Genomic DNA, 4,680 nt, shown 5'->3' on the forward strand with positions numbered 1-4,680 from the left:
AGCTGTAAAAGATTTTTGATGAGGGGGGGGGTTAAAAAAAAAAAAAAAAAGAAAAAAAAAAGATGAATAGGACAAAAGCGTGGAAAATGTAAACTTGTAATATGTATTTTTACTACACTTTTCTTAAAAATAGAGTAATGGTAAAACTCTTAAAGACATTGACATTTTTTCTCTACAGGATTCCATATTTAACAGTTTTGGCTTTCATTAAATTTTGCTCTTTGGTACCTGGATCTTTTATTTAACAGCTGTATTTGTTTTAACTCTCTTTTGGTTTTTCTTTCTTTCTTTTATTTTTTTTTTTTCTTTTGGCAGTACTGCAAAGGATTTTGCTTTATCAAATGCAATGGTGTTTTTCTTTTCACATTCTCTTTTTTTCAAGCAACATTTTTATTGGTAATTATTATTTACACAAAAAAAAAGGAAACTATCAGCTGGAATTTTAGAACCAAGGATCCATGATCCATTTCTCATACCTGTCCATGCCGTTTTGTGCCAGTGCTGGATGTGTGGAAATGAAAATTATGTTACCCCTCAGGCAATATTACCCAACCTGAATCAAAAGAGATTTCTTTGATTATTGCTGTGTCTGACTTGTGAACAGCAGCTGAATAAACTGCTTCAGGTTGAAATTGGGAATCTATCTAATATTTACCCAAGAGTCAGGAAACTAAATATTCATTGGGTTCAAAATTAATGATTTTGCTTTGTTTGGAGTCTTGTGGGGTTATTTTTTGAGGCAGGCTATTAGACAATTTTAGCTTGTTTTTACAGAGAGAGAAGACATGGCCAGCTCAGAGAAAACTCAGAACCAGCACTGGTCCAAAAATCCCTACCAGGATCAGCTTTCCTAGGAGCTCCCATGCTGTTTCAGAGGCTTGGACATTTAGGATGCTTCTCACTCAGTTTTCACACAATTGACCTGTTAACTTCCTCATCTAAAAGCCTGCTGAAGGGGGAAGGAGAGGAGGAATTAAAGGGTGTAGGACACTTATCCAAATACTGACAGCTACTGAGGTAAACTGCACCCATTAATGTCATGCTCTTGTGGAGCACTTGGTGTCACAGAGCTGAAAGGACGTCCCTTCCCATATCCTCATTCCCAGTTATCATTTGGGAAAGCAAGTGCAAAGGCAAAGCAAGTGCAAAGGCACAGAAGTGCCTTTTGACCAGGCATCCCACAGGGCCAAGGTTAGAGAACCAAGATCTCCAGCATCCACAAGCGGTGTTTTACCCACTGGTAAGTTTTAAATATAGAATCAGCAAGGGACAGAATTAATATGTTTTGAAAGGGGCAGTGAACCCTGAAGCTTCGAAGAACAAGAGATTCCCAAGCACTGGGGCCTGAAGGAGAGGTTTCCCAAGGGCAGGCTATGCTGGATCAGCCCAGTTTGGTCTTCCACAATTCCCTAGGTACCCAGTACTGTGATATGGGCTTGGATTCTGTCACAAAATGCCCTTCTTGCTCAGTGATTCACTCTTGGTTCTCAGGGAGATTGCAAAAATGCACAAGAAACATTCCTTTATATCTTAGCATAAACAGGACAAAATTTCCTCCTAGTGGCAAAAGCAAATATTCCTTGTAATAGTCTCCAGCAAGAGTCCTTCAGCAGTTGGTGAAGCAAAAGAAACCTGACTGAACCCTGAAGTGCAGCAGGAGAGCAACAGATGCATTGCCCAGTCCATTCCTTTGCTATGGGGTCAGGACTCAGAGCTGGGATGACCCAAAAAGATTTGGCTGGGCTTGTTTGTCCTACCTGCCACCAAGAGCAAGGAGAATTTAAATCATCTAAGTTCAGGGAAGGGACAGGGGGTGCCTCAAATTGTTCTGTAAACCAGTGGGTGCCATTGGCCTGTTCAGCTCCAGCAACTCAGTGCCATGTGTCTGTCAAAAGTTTTGGGAGACATGGGGAAGTTTTCACTGTGAACACAGGCTCCTGCTCAGTTTCACACAACATGGTCAGTCACCCAGGGCTCACACGTGGCTCTGGGTCCCAGGGTTTCTAATGTGTCCACCACAGAGGCACATGTCAGAGCTTAGGCATCACCTTGAGGATGGGAACACATGGGTTCCTACCAGCAAAGGTACCAGCTTAACCCCAAATACCTTTTGGAGACCTGTGTGGTCTGTTCCCTGATGGCTTTTGTGGCTGCTGGCCCCTCCTGAACACAGATACCCCAGTTACCTCCATGTTACCCATGAGTATAAATCAGAGTGTCATCCACCAGTGCTGGTTTTGTGTCTTGGTACTGCACTGCTGACTGAAGCCCCTGTGCTCTCATCTCTGATACCCAGTTAATTAATTAAATAACAGAAACATCAGGATATCATGGTGCCATGCACACCTGTCCAGCAGCCTGCAGGAGGGCAGGGCTTTTGGGGCAAAATCCACATGGAAGCCCCGACTCCATGTTGCTCCAGCTTCATTACAAAGATGACACCACTCCAACCTTCCTTCTTACAAAGAGCTGCTCTGGTTTTTGCAGATACTTGGTCCTGATGGTTTGACTGTACAAGAGGGATGAATTTAGTGTGCAAGAACCTGGATTTGGTTCTCCTAGGCATAGATCACTCCATCAGAATCCTGACTATTCCCACCCTGGGATTCTACACTCAGCATCACTTTCCATTTTCCTTCTGTCCATCTCTCCTCCATCTGTACATCAATACCACCCTCAGCACTGCCAGTTTCTCCTCTCCAGGACCTGGAATAGGCTCTGGGTTTGTACACGGTGTTCTCTTAGAAGTGGGTAAGTCTCTATCAACATATACCTTTAGAAAGCAAATTAACTTTGGGATGGGGCAGAGGTGTGAATCCAGCTCCACCCTGGGCAGAAGTGATCCCATAACCCCTCACACTGTCCTTGGGCAGCAAGGAGCCCTTCTGCAAATGGGCTGTTCTGTGGAGCCACAACCCTGCAAAGTGCTGGGTTACCTGGCTGTTCCCAGAGCTCTTGGACTAATCTCCCTTTTCCCGGTGTGCACTTCTCCGACGGAGGCATTTCTGTCTGGCTGCCAGGAGAAAATCTGGCTTGGGGATGGAGAGGGGCAGGGTGCTGGGAATCAGCTCCATAAAAACTCCTCCAGCGAGTGAACGCACCTGCGCAACCTGTGCAAAGGAGAGCTGTCTCTAGAGCAGTGCAACTGCAATCCTCACCCCCAGAAGGGTAATCACACCCCTTTCTCGTGCACTAGCATGCATACACAGATATTGAGATGCCTTTGAGAGCCCAAATTAGCTGTCAAGGTACCTTCCTATTCCTAAGGATCAATAGGGTATAAAGTAACAGCCACAAAGTGTGTTCATTACTCTGCAGGGCTGGTTTAACACACTCTCTGGATCCCTTCGGCAGTAATTCCTTCCCCGTTTGAGCTGGCATCAAAATTAATGGCATGTCGTGTTCTATAAGTCCTGACTTTTCAGATGAAAGGTACATGGTGTTGTTCACATCAGTGTTACAGTGTAATAAATCAACGCTTTCCCATTGGAAGGATTTCAGACGATTTCACAGCTTGCTCTCAGGAACTCAAAAGGCAATGTCTGCCAGGCCACTGGACCATTAAAAAAGGAGTTTACATACACACAGGAAAAAGAGGGGAAACCCCAACATTTCATTGCAGTATTGTTGCCTGTTTCACATAGGACACTGGGGCCAGGGCAGCAACGCCAAAATTTCCTCAGGCCCCGTCTCAAGAGGTGGTGCACAGGCAAAGGGAGCACATTCCCTGTGCCAAGGAGGCTGTGGACAAGGCCAGCAGAGGCTGGGAGGGTCTCACTGGATCAAATAGGAGCAGAGACAAAAGCAGAGTTTGCCTTCTTACTGCCTGACCCTAGAAAAAGCCACTCCAAATGTCCAGAAAAGCAGCAGGAAAAGGGAAGAGGAGCAAGGCCAGGACAGAGCACCCAGCAAACCCCCAAAAGGTGCCCACACAGCTGCTGTCCCAGCTTTTGTGGAAGCTGCTGCCCACAGAGAAGTTCACTTACTTAACCTCATCTTTACCAAGTAAAACTTAAATTCCTCTGCTCCCAGGAGCATGTGTAAGACGGGAAGAGGCTGAACTTGAAAGGGGAGCCGTTTTGTTGCTTCAAATTAGCTCAAACTGCGTGATGAGCTTTCCTCACTTCAAAACCAATGTTGTTAACCTTGAAATCTGCATTATTAATATTTTAACATGAGTCCCATCAGGAGCTGCCGCAAGAGCTCTCCTGGACTCGTGACAGCTCGTCCTGTTTGATTCTAATCATATATGAATGCATGAGTTAAGAAGATATCATTAAAAGTACATTAAGTTTAATTATGCTAGCAGCCGCAGACAGTGGGAGCATCGGCTTAATGCAGAATGCATAATTAGATCAGACCTAATCCATTAGATCCATATTTGTTAAAGAAAATGCTCCTCATCTATAAGTGTCACTGCAAAGTGATCCATAGGCTTTGGAGGAACAGCACCGTTTTCTGGGGGCTACTGCCCTCCCACCCCTCTGCCCTCCTCCCTGCCCGTCACCCCTCTGCACGCAGCTGAGCCCTCCCTCAGCTCCAGTTTAACAAAAGCACACAAAAAAACAAAGCAAGGAGATCCTCTGCCTGGGCAGCCAAGCCCTGGAAATGTGCTGTGGTGATTTAAGGGGGTGTGGACCCAGATCTCCTTTGCAAGGACCTGGCCACATCAGAGGGTCT

Source organism: Corvus brachyrhynchos, unplaced genomic scaffold, assembly GCF_000691975.1.
Source record: "Corvus brachyrhynchos isolate BGI_N302 unplaced genomic scaffold, ASM69197v1 scaffold21, whole genome shotgun sequence".
NCBI classification, from domain to species: domain Eukaryota; kingdom Metazoa; phylum Chordata; class Aves; order Passeriformes; family Corvidae; genus Corvus; species Corvus brachyrhynchos.